At 40.9% G+C, this 19,277-nt stretch overlaps 1 pseudogene; it reads right to left on the reverse strand.

The window, feature by feature from the left end:
- Positions 1-2,588: 2,588 nt before the first annotated feature.
- LOC123249748 lies at positions 2,589-6,496 on the reverse strand (annotated as a pseudogene).
- Between the last annotated feature and the right edge of the window lie 12,781 nt (positions 6,497-19,277).

Below are 19,277 nucleotides of genomic sequence, written 5' to 3' on the forward strand. Positions count from 1 at the left end.
ATATATATATATATATGTTTAAAAAATTCAAAAATTCCCTCCTCTCCCCAGCCCCTCTTAGAGGGGTCATTGAGCCCCTATTCAATAAATATAATTGAATGAATGAATGAAAATGAAAAAATTCAGTAAATATGATCAAGCACCCAGTATGGATCAGGCACTTTGCAGGGCTCGAGGCAACAAGATACAAAGCAGGAGCAATCTTCATTCTCACTTATTTATTACCACACAAAAGCAACATGATATGGCAGACGAGGCCAAGGAGCCAGAGTCAGGAAGACCTGGGGTCAGTCCCTCCTGGGACACTCACTAGTTGTGTGACCTTGGGTAAATCACTTGCTTCTCTGTGTTTCAGTTTTCCTCATTTGTACAGTGACCCTCGTGGCCTCAAAGAGCCCTTCCAGTTCTAGAGTTTTGATCGTCCACAAGCCTGGACGGGAGCCAGTGGCCAGAAATAATTTAGTTCTCAGCTCTGTTTTGTTGTTGCGGCTGCTTATTTTAGTCTGATATTTGTGTCTGACTTTTGGCGAGCCCATTTGGGGTTTTCTTGGCAGTGATACTGGAATGGTTGGCCATTTCCTTCCCCAGCTCACTTTGCAGACAAGGAAACTGAGGGCCGAGTGACTTGGCCAGAGTCACACAGCTGGGAAGTGTCTGAGGCTGGACTTAAACTCAGGTCTTTTTGACTCTGTGTGCCATGTGAGCCGTGGCACCCCCTACTTGCCCCACTCAGTTGTGTATTACAGACAGAGATCAGAGGGAGCCTTAGACCAGAGGGAGGATTAGAGGAGCCTTCGTGACCGAGGCTGGATTCGAATGGGGGGTCTTAAAGGATGGGTAGGATTTGGCTGGATTGAGTGTAGAGTAACCGTTACAAAAGGCTGGCATTATCCTGACAAATTCATAGGACAATGATGAGAACATGAAGGGAACAGACATGTACTGAGCATGATAACAGGTGGGCTAAGTGCTTTCCCCTATTTGATTCCCATTTGATTCTAGTTTATAATTTCTTGATATTTGTTTTGTTACCTCACTTATTCTTATAACAATCCTTGAGGTAGACATTATTATTATCCATGTTTTACAAATAAGGAAACTGAGGCAGACAGGGGTATCCAAGGCCAAATTTAAATTTGTCTTCCTGATTCTACTTGTCATGCCACTCAGCTGCCTTCGGTGCTGGGTGTGTTTGTGTGTGTGTGTGTGTGTGTGTGTGCATGGAGTGAAGTGAGTCCTTTGAGGTCAGGCAATGAAATGCCTTGAAATACTTTACATGCAAAAGTCTTTAAATTAGTAAAGCAAGAGGGAATCCTTGAAGGCTGTTGAGCAAGGGATTGTGTCAGAGAGCAAGCTGAGAGGCCGGCCAGCCTTTTGTTACCAGAACCCCGGGATGAGGTGGAGCTCGGCTAGATTAGGGGGCTAGCAATGGAAAATGGAGAAAAAGATATCAACAGAAACAATATTTTCAAAGAAAAATCTCTAGAACTTGATAACTGACATATCTATATATGTATAATCTACATACACACACACACACACATATATGACTTAAGTATGAGTCCACGATGACGTGAGCAGCTATGGAGAGCAGTGGATTGAGTGTTTGGGCTAGAGTCGAGAGAACCTGAGTTCAAATCCAATCTCAGACTCTGACAAGCTGTGTGATCCTGAGAAAACCACCTCACTTTGTTTGCCTCAGTTTCCTCATCTGTAAAACGTGCTGGAAAAGCATCTTTACCAAGGGAAAAAAAACCCAAATGAGGTCATGAAGAATCCAGAATAATTACAACAAAAATAGCTTCCTTCTCTTCCCACATAATTCACTAAAACCTCAACCAGATGAGTCTTTCTAGCCAGGTTCCAGAAGTGAAAGGTTTAATCTTACTTTGATTTTATTGACAACTAACATGAATCTTGTTCACCTTTGTTTGTCCTTTTTTTAAACCCTTACCTTCTGTGCATTGGCTCCTCAGTGGAAGGGTAGTAAGGGTGGGCAATGAGGGTCAAGTGACTTGCCCAGGGTCACACAGCCGGGAAGTGGCTGAGGCCGGGTTTGAACCCAGGACCTCCCGTCTTTAGGCCTGACTCTCCATCCACTGAGCTACCCAGCTGCCCCCCTGCTTGTCCTTTTAAAGGTCTCCTTTAGCACTTCATCCATGGCCCTGCCTGCACAGAGCATCTGGGGCAAATTGGGCAGAGGAGCAGATTGCCGGAGGAAGCCAAGGAGATTGGATCAAAGGGTCAGAGATTGAGCTGTCTTGGAGGCCATCCGTCTCATTTTATAAAAGTGGAAACTGAGTCCCAGAGAGGTCAAATGATTTGTTTGGGCCATACAGCTAATAAAGATCTGACATGAGATTCGAACTAAGGTCTTTCTCACTCTGCGTCCCTTACCCGATCCACTCTATAAGGCTGGGAATGAAGACGGATGAGGTGGGGCGTGGGGCATGGGATTGACAGTATCCTGCTGGAAGGGGCTGATGCCATTTCTCCTGCTCGCTACTTAGCTGGGACAGCGACGGCAAGGGGATAGGAACTCTGTGGGGGGCTCAGGGGGAGAGAAGAATCCTTGGTTCTGAGCCACACTACCAGAGGGAGATACCAATCGAATGCCTCTACCGACAACATAAGGATTTGGGAAGTGAAGATGCAGCTTCTGGAGAGTGAAAACGGAGCCTCTGAAATCCTGTTTGCCTAATTGTGCCATCTTCAGGAGAGAGCAGCCAGTGCCCTGGATTCCTTCTTTTTGGACGGGATTCTGCATTATGAGGTGCGAGGAATGCTGTAGGTAGAGCCTCCCTAGCTTTTAGCAAAGCTTCTCATAAGGCATCTCCTTCTACGCTCCTGAAGACGGAGAGATACGAATGAGACGATGGTAAAATGAGTTGGATTTGAAAGTGGCTGGATGCCTGTTAATGGTTCAATGTCAGAGTGGCAGGAAGTCTCCAGTGGAAAATCCCAGAGATCTGTGCTAGACCTTCTGCTATTTCAGATTTTTTTTCCCCCACTGCTTTGGATAAAAGCAAAGATGACATGCTCTTCAAATTTGCAGAGAGCACAAAGTTAGGAGAGAGAGCTAACACGATAAATAATGGAGCTGGGATCCCAATGGATCTCGGGAGGTTAAAGCCCGGGGCTGAATCTAATAAGATGGAATTTGAGAGGGATAAAGGCAAAATCTTGCATTTTGGTGTAGAAAGTCAACCTCAGAAGTACAAGATGGGAGAGTAATAAGTAGACAAGCATTGTTCTGAAAATGCTCTGGAGATTTGAAGTTTTTAAAGGTGTTTATAAATTTTATTTGCAAATCTTGTTCACAAATACATAGCCCTGTGGAATTCCTAAGCAGCTCATTATTAGGTAAAAATGCAACATAATATTTACATTTCAAATAAATATTTCTCATTCTCTGGTGTTAATTATTAATCAATTCAGACTTGGCATATGGTTATTTCTAAAACCAATTTGAAATTGATCTTATTGATACTGATCTCATAACCTGATTGACATTAGATCTGATACTAGTTTCTCATCATAACTTGGTAGTCTTTCTTAGATTTATCCCCCACCATCCCAGAATTTGTGAAATTTTCTCTTGTTCTAAAAAAAAAAAAGTCCTTTAAAAATAAAGTTTGATCATTACATATATAGATAAACACTCAGAAATTATACAATGGAAACTAGCTAGGAATGGAAGAAAATTAAATTCTTCTAAGTTTTCTGCAAATAAGCACTTCTCTTAAGTTTCTAGGTTATATGTGGGAATGTTTTTGTGTTTCAGAAAACAAAAAAAAATTGCCCAACTGTTTACCAGGCTCTATAAATAATGATGGATAAAACAAATCAAGATGACCTACTGAAAAAGGATTATTTTGAGAATATCTAAACATCAGCACTTCTGAAGTCGTAGAAAACAAACATTAGAATTTGAAGAGCTTACAACATACAATCATGTTTGTATTACCAGTTATTTATAAGGATGTTTCATGAATATAAAGAATCATAATTTGAATTTGAAGTGCTCCCACTTTTATTTGTGTGAGAGAATTTTCCCATCATTTTTGTACAAATGATCTGTTTAAAATATCTGGTAGAATTGTTCAGAATCTCTCTGTTATCATATAGTTGAGTCTGATGTTGAAGTCTCTTTGGATAGTTAACAGGACATTTAAAAATGTTTCTTATTAATTTTTTGCATTCTTTTTAAATTTTGAGTTCTAAATTCTTTACCTTTCTCCTCACCCACTGGCTCTTATTTTCATACATTTGGCTCGATTCTCAATATATTTGAGAAATGAGACCTTTATCAGAAAACTTCCCTTAAATTTTTAAAAATATTGTGTCTTCATTTTCACAAAATGTAGTTTCTTTGATTATTTCTTTGATTTAGTTTACTTTTGCTTTTGCTTTGTCTGAGATCATTATTGTTACCATTGCCTTTTTTTTTTTTACTTCAGCTAAAACAGTAATAGATTCTGTTCCAGCCCTTTATTTTAACTCTGTGTGTGTCTTTCTGTTTCAAGTGTGTCTTTTGTATAAACATATCATTGGATTTTGGTTTCTAATCCATTCACAGTCACAGTTATGATTACTATGTGTTTCCTTCCATTTTATTTTCTTCTGTTTACCCTTCTCTCTCTCTCTCTCTCTCTCTCTCTCTCTCTCTCTCTCTCTCTCTCTCTCTCTCTCTCTCTCGTCCCTCTCCGAAAGGCTGTTTTGCTTCTCACTCCTTCATTTTTTTTTTTTTGGAGATCATTCCAACCCAAGCCCTCTGTCTCTGTAAACTGCTTCTAATTACCCTAATAATGATAAAGTTCTTAAGAATTACATGTACCATCTTCCCATATGGGAATGAAAACAGTTGAACTTTATTGAGTCTCTTATGATTTCTCTTTCATGTTTACCTTTTCAAGTGTCTCTTGAGTTTTGTGTTTGAATGTTGAATTTTCTATTCAGCTCCCTCTGTTGCTCCAAAATTTGATTTGAGTAGTTATTTTAAAATTATTTGGAGGGGAATGTTAGGAGAGTTCATCTGGATTGCTGCCTGTGCTCTACCATCTTAACAGGACTTTTTCTAATGACACAAGGGAGTCTGTATAGTACTTCAAAGAAGCATTGTATTCCTTCTATTGTAAATATTGGGTTTAAACCTTGGTCAATCAGTAATATATAGGGTCATCCATATTGTTCCTTTCTTCAACAGTAAGAAACCCAGATAAATCCTTGGGATTACCATTGGTTTTCCTGTATCCTTCATAGTCATGCTCTTCATTATCATTAGTCTAATTGTCTCTTTCCTTTGTATTAATTTTTGATGTTTCCAAAATTGTTTCCTGCATTCCCCAATGGTCTAGTGACTTATCCACTGGAAGAGTTAAATTCCACTGGCCCAAGTCTGAGGATCTTGAATAATTCTTTGCTCATGTAATACCTCCAATCACACCTGTGGTGACAACAGAGTGCCAGCCATAGGGATCCACTGCTTTTGTTCTTTTTATTCCCTTCGTTTACCAAAGTGCCATTTTCTCTGTCTATTTTTAAAATCTTTCTTTGTATGCTTGGCTACAGGTTCCTCGTTTCTTTTTCTTTTTCTTTTTTTTTTTTTTTTTTTTTTTTGCATCTGGTAGAATAGGTTTGGACTTAATATTGAATTGCAAGATCTGTTGCTACACTACATAAGTGTTTTCCAATTCCAACTACAGGTAGCAGTTCTTCTATTAACAGAGATATTTGGCTCAGACACAAATGCTGAATATCAAGTGGAATCCTTTCCATTACAGAATTTCTTTATTCGTGTGTTTACTATCTACCCTTTATACTAGCAGAAAGTAGCCCTTTTCTTCTTCTTATAAGGTAATATCAACTCAATGAGTTAATTTCCCCCACCCAGCTCCAGACTCAGCAAACCATCCGTCTCCTTAAATTTAACCTTTCATTGTTACCTAGAATTGAAGTCTGTTGTTGCAAATACATGAAGGCAGAATTGCCAATGGTGGGGGTCACTTAGAACATCATGCATTGCAGGATATAACAGTATTTGTCCTGTTAAGTGTACAATTCACACCTTTATTGTCTTTTCTCATTTTCTTTTCTTTCTTTTTTTTTTAAACCCTGACCTTCCGTCTTGGAGTCAATACTGTATATTGGTTACAAGACAGAAGAGCACTAAGGGCTAGGCAAAGGGGGTCAAGACTTGCCCAGGGTCACACGGCTGGGAAGTATCTGAGGCCAGATTTGAACCCTGGACCTCCCGTCTCTAGGCCTGGCTCTCAATCCACTGAGCCACCCAGCTGCCCCCTCTTATTTTCTTAATTAAGTTTTCCAGTTGCTCTTCAGATAGAGGAGAAATTGGGACCAATTCACCAAGAATTTCTGTTTCGTCTTTTAATCCTACATTCATATGTTGAATAAAGTGGTCTGCTTTGGATGTAGGGGGCAGAGTATTCTTTTGCTGCCTGTTCCTATAGCTCTGGTAAGCTCCTGGCAGAACCATCTTCCTTCCCCGGCCAATATCTGGCAGAACCAGTTCTTCCTTTCCACAGCGTAATGGCACGTGGCCTTGTTTGGAGCCTCGTCCGCATCTGTGACGAGGCTGTCATCTCTGGACTTCCAGCACCCGCCTCAGCCAGGCTCCGATTCTTTACAAGCATCAGCTCTGGGGATTGGAGGGGCTTGCAAGGGTGATGGGGCTGCCCAGAAGCTCATGGGATCTGCAGAGGGGGGCACAGCATCCATGAGAAGAGATGGGGCGATTGTCCTTAGACTTCTACTCTCTCCAGAACTCATCTGGAATATCTCGTGGGGGTCAAGATGGGATATCGATAACCTGGAGAGGAGCATCCGGAGCTTGGTAATCAGGAAGGTGAAGGACCTCGACTCCGTGTCTTATGAAGATTAACTTAAACTATTGTACATCTGGAGAAACCTTGAGGGTTCGGGTATGACCACTGTGTTCAGGTTTTTGAAGGGGCCATCAGGTTGTCTCATGGAAGAGAGATTCGATTCATTCTGCTTGCCTTAACCCCCTCCCTCCAGGACAGGATGAAGGACAATGAATGCATGGAGCAAAAAGCCAGATTTAGGCTTGAGTTCTGGAAAAACTTCCTAACAATTAGAACCATCCATTACTGCTGTGGGTTGCTAACAGAAGTGGCCGGTTCCAGTCTTCAAGCCGAAGTGGGGCATCATCCGCTCGTTGGATATGTTCTAGATCATTTTCCTCTAATGTATCAATGAGATTGTCTCTGAAGTCTATGGCAATTCTCCAAATCTCATGATTCCTGTATCATGTTGGGGATCCTGGTATAACATGAAGGATTCGTTATAAGTGAAAAACTCTGACTAATTACTCTTGGTTTCCCAGTGGAACAAGTTGGGAGGAGGGATGTGAGGGAGAGTAAACTTCTGGGGTTGGGGCCAGCCTGCCGCTGGGCGAGGAAGGGGAGGGATTGACGTGGGGACGGCAGGATAGTCATGGTTGGAGGAACAATGGAGTGGAGACACTAAGGGAGGCAACTAAGAGAATGGGGGCCATATTAGTGGAAACATCAAGCTATTCCCTGGTCAGAGGGGAACATCAAGCTCACCCACCTACATGCAGGGCCAAGGACTGAGAGGCAGTCAAGAACCCTGAAAGCCAAGACCCAGAAGTTACCCTCAAAGCACCCACTATTGTTGGGTGATAAGCATTATTTGGTGGAACGAAGTCTTTGATGGGCAGCCATGTGCTCGCTGGCTGAATAGGACAAGACCAAGGGCACAGAACCTCCAACACTGTCACGTTAGTAGCTAAATAATGATATTAGGCATCGATAGCCCATGGTTCCTGCAATGAACTTGAGAGAACTGCTTTACTGGATTTCCCAACAACCATTAGAGGCAAGGGAAGTAACAAGTCAAAAAGACAAATTCTAGAGGGATAGAGATAAGATATATCATGCCATATTCTCTAGTAAGTCATCAGGCTGTGGGTTAGAGAAATCCTATCTCCTAGATTCCAGTCCAGAGTGGTTCTTAAGAAATGGAAATGTTGGCAGATTCTTTGTGTGCCAGGTTCTAATGACAGACCTGAGTCATCAATGCTATTTATTCATTTTGCTTTCTTAAAATCCTTATATGCTGTTCATTTGAAATAAAAGATGAATGAATAAATAAAAGACATTAAGTGCTTACTGTGCACCAAACATTATGTTAAATACAGTGAGTACAAATACAAAAGCTAGATGGTTCCTCCCCTTAAGAAGCTTATAGTATAAAATTTGTTGCTGTTGCTGTTCAGTCATTTCAATCATTTGACTCCTTGTGATTCCACTTATTCATTTATCTTTTTTGACAAAGATTCTGGAGTGGTTAGCATTTCCTTCTCCAGCTCGTTTTCAAGATGTGAAAACTGAGGCAAACTGGGTTAAGTGACTTGCTCAGGATCACACAGCTGGTAAGAGTCCGAGACTGGATTTGAACTCAGGAAGATGAGTCTTTCTGACTCCAGGCTTTCTGCTGTGCCACCTAGCTACTCATAACATAAAATAGGAAGAGGTAATACGCATCAGAGAGTCATGATCAGGGAGAGGTTTGGGGTTTTTTTCGGTCTGGGGAATGACAGGATGAAACTAAAGTCTCTGTGCCTCAGGTTTCTCATCTATAAAACAAAGAAGTGTGACTATGTTTCTAAGGACCTTTCAATCCAAATCTACACACCTATATGAGTTGTGAACAATATTTTTGGACAGGATAAGATAGAATATAATTCAGTGCTCAGTTGTGTCTGATAGACACAACTTTGGGGTAGTGAGTTCATTGACAGGACAGAGGGATGGCATAACCTTTCTAGAGAGAGAGGTTATGATGATTTATGATTTTCAGGGCAAGGGGTGGAAGAAAGGGTGTTTAGGTTGAAGCAAGGCTCTATGAATGGCAGCAGGGGGACAAGTGCCTGGGTGAAGGTGAGGATGAATGGTTGTAGGGAATTCAGGGCTGAGAAACAGAACCTCTCAGGTATGGAGTCTGGTGGTAGAATTTGGAGGGATTATAGAAGCACCAGCAGGGAGGAGAATGACTGGGATAAAGATGAGGATGCAAGAATCTAGTTGTACTTACAGTCAACTAAGCCTAATAGAGAATTCATGCTCAAACACAATTGTTATACAGAGCATCAATGTGAATTTCCAAATAGGAAACTGAGTAAGGAGGTACAATTTCTTTTTATAATAGAAAACAGAACCCGATATATAAACTAATTGCTTGACTCTAAGAAGGGATTAATTATAGATTCACATTCCTTAATTTGATTTACTCTACTTCTCTGTCTATTCTGTGGTTCAAACTGACAAATGACCAAGTGCCTACTCTGTGCAAATGATCTTGAGATCAAAGATAAAATCATGGTTCCTGTACTCAAGAAGCTTGTCATCTGGGAGAAGGCTGGGGAGGTGCTGAAAATAATCAGATAACTCTAATAATAAAGTTTAGAGGATGGTTCTATATCTAGGAGAAATAAAAAATATGGACTCAAGATGTTCAAGGAAGAAGGTAACCCTCCCATGGCATGGTAGGGGAAGGCTTCATGGAAGAAGTGGCATGGAAACTTGGCTTTGATGGAGGATGTTAAAAAGTTGAAATGGCAGATGGAGTCCATTTTAGGGATGGGGACTGGCATGTTAAAAGGCATGGAAGTGGAAGAAGGCAGAATAATGCCAACGAAGACATCAATCCTGTTTGGCCAGACCTTACAGTTCATGATGGGGAACTTCATGAAATGAGCCTGGAAGTATTGGTTGAAACCAGTTTGTAAATGACTTGGAGTAATAGGTGAAGGCATTTGCATTTTATCTGTAAGCAATTGAGTGGCCAGTGAAAATGTTTGAGCATTCAAGTGACACAGAATTGTTGAATCACTAGAGTTGGGAGGGATCTTAGAGCTCATGGAGTCCAATCTCCCTTTTTTTTTGTAGAGAAACTGAGGTCCAGAGCGTGCCAGTCACACACTCAGAATTGTGTGTGGCAAAGGTTATTCTTGCAGCAGTATAAAAGACAGAGTATAGAGCACAGATAGGAGCCAGGGGGATCATTTAGGGGTTATTATATTACCCTAAGCAAGACACGAATATCGCCTAGACTTGAGTGTTTATAGTGGAACTGGAAAAAAAGAGAATGGAAAAGAAAAAAAAAATATTTTGGATGTAGATTCAATAAAAGTTGGCAGTGGATTTAAAAAGAAGGAATAAGGGTAAAGGAGAGAGAAGACTTAAGAATAACTAAGGTTTTGAATCTGTGAGGCTGTAAGAAAGGTTGAAAGAAATGGGAGAATGAAGAGGTAAGCATGTTTCTGAGAGAAGAGAATGGCCGGGGAGAATGCCCAATGCCCAGAGATGGGAGATGGAATAAAGAACAAAGAAGAAGCTACTTTAGTTGGATAATAGAATTCAGGAGAAGGAGTAATGTACCCTGAGGCTTGAAGAGAGGTTGGGGTCAGGTTTTAAAAGCTAAAGAGAGGAGTTTATATTTTATCTTAGAAGTGAATGTATTGCAACTGGAGTTGATTGAGTAGAGAAGTACCTTCGCCAGATCTGCACTTAAGAAAAATCACTTGAATGCATGATGAGGGAAGATAGGTGAGGCAGGGAGCCCAATTAGGCTGTCGAAATTGAGAAAAGATTGTAGACACAAAAGAGATTGAGGCCAGAACCTTTGGAGACAGCTATTTTTAGGGTTAATGAGGAAGAAAGGGAATCAGTGAGAGACCAATAAAGAGATGAGAGAACTGTAATAGAAGCCAAGGAGGGAGTTGGGTGATACCTAAAAATCCAACCAGTTCTTTCATCTTTATTTGAAGAAACTGAGGCCTTGCAAGGGGCAATGACTTGCCTAAGGTAAATGGTAAGTAGAATAGGGTTAGTTGGGAGGACCAAATGCTGTAGAAAAGTCAAAGAAGATGATAACAACTGGATAGAAGACAGAAGCCACTGGACTTGGTAGTGAAGTCATTGATCACCTTGGAGGGAGAAGTTTCCCAAGAAGTCAAGGGTAAGGATAGAGATGCAGCATTTTACTTATCCTCCTAGTAGTTCTCAACCATTTTAAATGAATATTTCTAATACAAAAAATTTTCAAATTTCTTCAGTGGTTTTATTCTCATTATGTGTTGCTTGAGGGAAATGTGTGATGACCAAAAACTACTATCAGTCCAGCAAAACTATCAATTTTAATTTTTATTCATCTTAATATTGTCTATATACATTGTTTTTTTGTTTTTAAACCCTTACCTTCTGTCTAAGTATCAATTCTAAGAGAGAAGAGAGGCAAAGGCTAGGCATTTAGGGGTTAAGTGACTTGCCCAGGATCACACAGCTAGTGTGATACTTATAAGATTTAGAATTGGTTCTACTAAATATAAGAATTTAAATAATTGAATTGTGGTTGCCATTTATAAAAATAATTAACTTCTCCAGTCAAAATGACTGTAAGCAGCTTTTATTTATAACATGGTAGAGATATGAAATACAGAAAAGAGGTAGAAAAATCACCTGGCTACAAATATCCTAAATCCTAGACCTCGAATGTGAATCCAAAAGCAACTCTCACCAGAATCCAAAGTCCTAATTAGGAAGGTGAAAACCAAAGAACCAGGAGAGGCTGAAAAGTCCACAGAGAATCTTCAGCACCCACAAGACTAAGACCTCCAAGAATCTCACCAGAACTCATGCCGAAGGGAGTGTCCCACTGAAGCACCAACTTAGGCAGTCCTCGCCGAAGAGCCAAGGAAGGAAGAAGGAAGGAATGCCCCAATTACAGACCATTATTTATATACTATATTATGTGTATTATATACATAAAGTGAATAAACTTTGATATACAGTTAATTAGAGGACAGTCAGAGATCCCAGCAACATCTCTTCTATCCTGAGTTCCTTTTGCTAGGATCGAGGCTTCTATTTTAGGTAGGTGGATGACCCCACACTTTTCTGTGTGACTAACAAAAAAGACTGTTTGGGCTGGATCCTCTGATGGGGAGCTCTTCAGTTGGCCACCTGGGACTAAAATTTCAGGTTGGTGAAAGGCTGAGACTTTCTAACACTGAAAAGAAATTCCAACTCTGGGGAGATCCCTTGAAGAGTCAAAATGATGAGACCCAGAAGAATTTACTCACTTGTTCTGCAGGGGTCTTGACCCACCCCAGTCTCCTCCCAAGTTGGTGGATTTCAATGAAGTATATAAGATTATCAGATTAAAGGTGGATTGAACCCAGACCCTCTGACTGTTCTTTCCATTGCTAGAAGGCATAATGGGCTTGGGGTCTGGGAGATTTGAGTTCAAATCTAATCTCAGACATATACTATCTGTGTGACCCTGAGTGAGTCACTTTCACCTCCATTTGCCCGAATTTCCTCACCTATGAAATGGGTATATGAGGATCACATGAGATAATGCAGTGAATCCCTAAAGAATTAGTATTTTTAGGGCTTTAAAATTTAAAACTCCATTAAGACTTCTGGGACACCTTGTATCTGTAAGCATTTTGCTACCCTTATAGGGTGGGTTATGGAATCATTAGCTGCCAGTAGGATTACTCTGGTTATACCATGCTGCTCTTCTCCCTCATCCTATGCTACCTTCAGAACAAGATCCCATTCCTGAACAACAAGCCCTGGAAACCTACAACAGCTTGGGCAGGGCCCAAAGAGGGAGCTGGGGAGTTTTGAAAGGATTAGATATACATCTTTTAATAAAGAGGGAACCGTTAAATTGAAAAATTCATTTTATTTCTGTCAGACAGTAGGCCTGGGTAATTTCAGAGTGAGATGATTTCAGGAATTAGATTCTCTTCTTTTCTTTTCTTTCTTTCTTTTTTTTTTAAGTTACTGGAAACCTGCTAAATACACCCAGATACTTCAGGTCATCTCTAAGCCAATCAGGAAGGGATAAAGGTTCTAAGAAATCCTTTAAGAGACACCAGGGGGTTCAGTGGATAGAGCTCTGGGCTTGGAGTCAGGAAGACTTGAGTGTGAAAGCTGCTTCAGACACTTATTAGGTTTGTGATTTTGCTCAAGTCACTGAACCTCTGTTTGTCTCAGTTTTTTCCTCTGTAAAATGGGGATAACAACAACACACAACATACATAAAGTCCTTTTTGAACTCTAAAGCTCTAGCTAGTTTATTTTTTTAGAACTGGATTTAGAAATGAGCCAGTCAGAGAGAGTGATTGGCTGGGACAGATAAATGTTTACTAAATGCCAGGCGGGCATCCATCCCTGGTCCTTGCTCACAGTCCCTCCCAAATTAGGCTGTGGCATTTGCAGGTGTGCACACACACACACACACACACACACACACACACACACACGCTTGCACACACTTGTTTATTTATTCATCCGTCCATCCATCCATTCATTTGTTTATTTATTCATTCATTCATTCATTTATTTGTTTGTTTATTTATTTATTTATTTATTTGTCGGAAGTCTGAGTCAGAAAGACTTTATTTGACATCCCTCCTCTGACACATATTGACTTAGTGACCCTTGCTTCACTTTAGGTAATAAAGATGACAAATTTCAGATGACTTACCCATCTGCATGATAAGGAGGGATGCTCCACAGTGGAAGTTCCTTATGATGATGAAATCAGAGATCAGGATCAAAATGAAAATAGTTTAAAAGTCTTTTAGGTGAGGGGCAGCTGGGTAGCTCAGTGGAGTGAGAGTCAGGCCTAGAGACAGGAGGTCCTAGGTTCAAATACGGCCTCAGACACTTCCCAGCTGTGTGACCCTGGGCAAGTCACTTGACCCCCATTGCCCACCCTTACCAATCTTCCACCTATGAGACAATACACCGAAGTACAAGGGTTTAAAAAAAAAAAGATATAGATTAAAAGTCTTTTAGGTGGAAGGGACTTTGGAGGTCATGGAATATTAGAGAGATCACATCATCCAAGCCCCTTTCCCCACTCCCATTTTAGAAGTAGAGCTGGGTTCTAAATCTGGGTCTTTTGACTCCAAGTCTAAGGCTCTTTCCATGATCAGTACCACTCTGTCATTGTATATACTCATGGTGACACCGAGAATAAATGGGGCAGCAGTGATACAAGTCTGGATCTTGAGATTCAAAATGATGAAAGTGAAAAATTATAATTATTTGTTGTCATTCCATTTAATTGAAGCCAGAATTGAACTCAAGAAGATGAATCTTCCTGACTCCAAGTCCAGTGCTCCATCCACTGTGCCACTCAGCTGCCCAAACTATAATTATAATAGCTAGTACTTATATAGTGCTTTAAGATCTGCAAAGGGCTTTATGTATGTCCTCATTAGGACACATAATAGTAGTTGCCATTATCTACCCCATTTTACAGATGAGGAAATGGAGGTCCTGGAGGTAGAGGTGACTTGCCCACTGTCACTCAATAGTGTTAGACGTGGGCTTGGGTTCTAGCCCTCCAAGTCTACCCCTCCCATTGCACTGAACTGTCTTTCAAGGCAGTGGATTATCAGCTTCATAGAGATTTTAAGCTCTTAGGAAAGTGACTACACACATGACATTATGATCTGAGGCCCCAGAAAACTGGATCTTGGATTTGACCCCATTTGTTTCCATTCTTTTTTTGCCAGAATTAGGTCTGTGAAACTGTTCAGCGTCTCCTGAAAGCTAATTATCTTGGTTGCTGTAAATGTATTAAAAATATCCTTCTCTTTCCCAAATCTATTCCTATAAATATTATAAAAAAGAGAGAGATTTATTTTTCATTTTCTTTAGGGCATTCTCTCAGAGTAGATTAAGTTAACACCAGTGGGAAGGAATTTGAGTCTGTAAAAAGAGAATGAATGGTGGTAGGGAGGGGTTGGGGGAGAGACATAGAGAGAAGGAAGGAAATGAATAAATTGTGGAATTGGGTTCCATTTCTGCTTTCTTGTCATCTCTTCTAAATTCTTTTCTTAATCACAAGGGAGTCTAGAGAGGGGACAGGGCTTTAACTAGGGTCCGATAACAGGGTCTTTGTGCCGGGGGCCAAAATAAAGAAGGTGCTGCCAACCCTTGCTGGTCCTCTGTCCAAGGGAGAATATTGAGACTCTGGTCCCCCAGTGGGCTAGTCCTGGGATAGGGAACAGGAGGAGAATGGGTCTGTTGGAGGCATTCTCTGCTTCTGAAGTAGAACGTTGAATGGGTGGGAGGTCAGAGAAGGGGCCATTGGGAGGAGTCCCATTTTTCTCAAACCAGGGATTGACCATCAGGTGGAAGTGAAGTCTCTTGGACCACTCTCTGGCCACAGAAGGAGCTGTTCAGGGCCCCCATTTCTAGGAGCTTGAAGAGGGGGATTCTCCTCTGGCCCTCATTCTGCCCAGGGAAGGAGACTCGTGGCCTTCAGGATGCTCAGGGCCAAGAACTGAGGTGGGAAGCAGCTTCTGGACCATAATCTATTTCTTCTGGCCTTCCCCACTCCCTACAAACTAGATTGGCTGTAGGTGCCTGATTATGGCTCTGGGCAGGGAACAGACCACCCTCTTTGTCTTCATTTGGCCCAGAGAGGTCCAACTTTAGCAAATGAATATTTATTAAATGCCTACTGCATACAGAGTCCTGCACGAGGGTCTGCATAATAAATAGTAACACTTAGGAATGTGGCTATTTTTGCAGTTACTCCTGCCAGTGCATTTTTATTATTTATGATCATTTATAATAATAATTATTTTATTATTTATTATCATTATTTGAATGTCTCCTATTCCCCTAGGCAAGGCAAGGATTGTCTTATTTAAGCATTTTGCCTACCCTTAGCAGCAATTACAGTGTTCTGCACACAGTAAGTGTTTAGTAAGTATTTGTAAAAGTTATCTATAACTATTGAATACTCAGTGATGGTTGCTGCCATTGAGATGAAAAGGAAAGGTCTTGGCTTGGTAGAAGGACTCATTGTAGAGGGTCTCTGGTATCCTTTTTAGATTGGAGCCATGCCCCTTGCAAGTAGGTATGTGTAGGATCCGTCTAGAAGTCTACAATCAGAATAAACTTGGAGATCGACACTTCAATTTCCTAAGGAAACAGTAAAAAAAAAAAAATCTCCACGGGAGGCCTGGAGACAAGAGTAGTATTCAGAACCAGAACCAGGGGAGGCACCCAGGGCTTTTCCCAGGACCCTGAAATTTAAGGGGCAGGAAATATAAAACGATTTTTAAAACCTGTGCCATTTAAAAATTTGTCACATTTGTGTGTCAGTTATATATGTTTCAGGGAAGCAATCTGCCTTAGTATATAGTAAGCAAAAATAAGTACTTAAAATAAGAAAGTACTAGGTGTTATTGATACCCATATGTGTCAGTAGAGTAGCTCTTTCAGTAATCTGAATTATCTTAGTTATTTCTTGTATTCTTTTTGCATCATAAATTACAAAACTGATTTGAGAGTGCTTCGTTAGTTGAGAGTGCTGCCTTAAGCCTGAAGAGTTCTACTGAGAACTGTGGTTCTGGTTCCCACCTTAGCCTTCAGAGTGTGACCTTAGGCTGGACCTCAGTTCCCTCATGCAGGAATCGGAGATTTGGGAATAGAATTTAGCAGCACATCTGTGATCCATTTGTGTGACCTCGTCTCTCTGGGTCTCTGGTACCTGATTAGTAAAATGACAGTAACACCTCCCCAACGGAAGATAGGTTCTGGCCCAGATGAGCCCCTGAGGTCCCTGAGGTCTCTTAGCTCTGAGCCTCTTTTAGACCTGATTTCCTGATTGTGAGTTCAGAGTTGTCCTGCCTGCACTAGCTGACAGGAGTGATGTATGGGGCAGGATAATATCCAGCTCCCGATTCTATGCCTGCCTTTGCCCCGAAGTGCTAAGAGCCGTGGAAACGTGGGTGTCAGTAAATGAGGAGAGATGACTGCCGGGGAGGCTGTGAGCTGAGCTGATGAAGAAAAGGGGCTCCATTTCTCCAGACTCAATTTCCAGATGACAGCCCTGAGCCGAGGGTCTGAGCTTGCCTTGCTTGCTTTCCTTCCCGATTATACAGGAGGTTTCCTTTTCTTTCTTCAGGAGCTGTCAAAACTGGTCCCCTCTTTCTTGTCCTGCTTCACCTCATCTTTGATAGTTTTTTAAAAAAATCATCTTTATTTGGATATTTCCAACGAGCATCTGAAAAGAACAGAAGTATCTAGGGGGCTCTTAGAAGGTGCCAGGCATCACTAAACATTTCAGCTCTTAGTGTTTGAGGAAAAGGTATACTGTTTTATTTAATTAAAAAAAATAGTAGTGGTATGCTGTGTCATGGCGGGTCGAGTGATTGCTTTAGGGTCAGAAATTCAAATTCCTTCTCTGACTTTTCCCAGCTTGGTGACCTTGAGAAAGTCATTTCTCTCAGACTTTTCCTCATTGGTAAAATCAATCAGATTGAGCAACAAGCATTTGATATGTGCCCACTATGGGCTAGGATTTGGGGATATAAATACAGAGAATGAACAGTCCATACTCTAGAGGAATTAGCACCATGGAAGTAAGTACATATAGTATAAATATAAAGAAAATAAATATGAGGCATGGAGGGAAGGCACTAACACTGAGGCTGATCACAAAAAACTTCATGTAGAAAATAGGAATGATGACCCCCAGAGTGCCCATCCTCACAGAGCTGGTGAGGATCAGGTGAGCTAACATTTTTGCCACCCTTTCTCCAGGAGGCTTTAGAGTCAGAGATCTTAGGTTCAAGTCCTACCTCTAATCCTAGCTGTGTGACCTTGGCTAAGTCACTTAATCTGTAAAATGAGAAGAATAATAACAACTACTTCCTTGGGTTGTAAGACTCAAAGGAGATAGCATAAGTCTAGCACTTTGTCAACCTTAAAGTACTATAGGGATATTTGCTATTATTATTGCCATGGTGATATATCTATCAGGCTTAAAAGTGCCATGTGAATGGTAGCTATTATTAATATTGAAGCTAAGATTTGAATGGCAGCATGAGGTCATGGATAAGATACTGGATTCCAATTACCTATATGACCCCCCAAATGGCAAGATAATGAAATACTCTGTGCCTCAGTGTCCTTAACTAGAAAATGGTGAGGTTGGAGGTTGGAGGCAGAGGCTGCTAGGATCCCTTCTAATTCCAAATTGGTGGTGGTTTCATAGTTCTGTGATCAGGGCTAAATAATTTCTTTTGCTTCTTTCCTGGCTTCACTTTATGTGAATGGATGCTCAGTATTCTGTAAAAAATGTCTTTTAAAACATTTCATGGATAAGCTGCAAAACTGCCCTATTTCCTCCTACATTTGCTACTCTTGGTATATTTTTTGTCTTCATCCTGACACACTCACAGCCATCCCCCCTCATGTTGAGGAAGAAACACACAATTTTTTTCCCTTGTAACTACCTTTCTAGCAAGCTGCCTTCATCCTCAGAAGCATACAAATAGCATACAAACAGTAGATTTAAATACTAATAATAATAACTCACATTTTTATGGCACTTAATGACTTATCTGTGTGTGTGTGTGTGTGTGTGTGTGTGTGTGTGTGTGTGTGTTTGATCCCAGAACTGCATAGGAGATCAATTTAGTGTTTTTTCCATGCCCAGGTGAAAATCTGAATTTCATTTTCACAAATATGCCTCCAATTTCTTTTCCTCTACCAGGGTTTATGATGTTAATATGCTAGTCTGAGTTAAGTTCCAGTTGTCATGCTTTACTGTTCACCCCAGGCTGTGGGCTTCTGAGTAAGTTATTGCCTGTTATCATTGCCCTTTAAAATAGCTCTCTTGCAATTCAATTCTTTAGAATTAGTTCTTTCTGCATAATTTTGGTACCAGCTCTTAGAAATAATGTTTGCTCCTATATTCAAACCTCATTTTCCCCCTCTTGGTCTTAAATAAAGATTTCTTGTGGGATGCTGAAGATTTTTGCACAGGTACAAGCAATGAGTTGAGAGGCTACTGAATAAGTGAGCCACAAACATACTGATATTTTTGTTATGAGAGAAAAAGGAGACATCAAATAGAAAATGCCCCTTAACTTTTTGCTTTCCTTTTCTTTTCTTTTTCCTTTCCTTCCCTTCCCTACCCTTTCCTTTTTCTTTCTTTCTTTCCTTTCTTCTTCCCTCCCTCCCCTCCTTCCTTCTTTCCTTCCTTCCTTCCCCCTTCCCTCCTTTCTTTCTTTCTTCCTTCCTCCCTTCCTTTCTTCCTTTCTACCTTCTTTCCTTCCTTCCCTCCCTCCCTTCCCCCTTCCTTCCTTCCTTCCTTCCTTCCTTCCTTCCTTCCTTCCTTCCTTCCTTCCTTCCTTCCTTCCTTCCTTCCTTCCTTCTTTTCTT

The sequence above is a fragment of the Gracilinanus agilis genome, chromosome 5, assembly GCF_016433145.1.
Source record: "Gracilinanus agilis isolate LMUSP501 chromosome 5, AgileGrace, whole genome shotgun sequence".
Lineage (NCBI taxonomy): Eukaryota > Metazoa > Chordata > Mammalia > Didelphimorphia > Didelphidae > Gracilinanus > Gracilinanus agilis.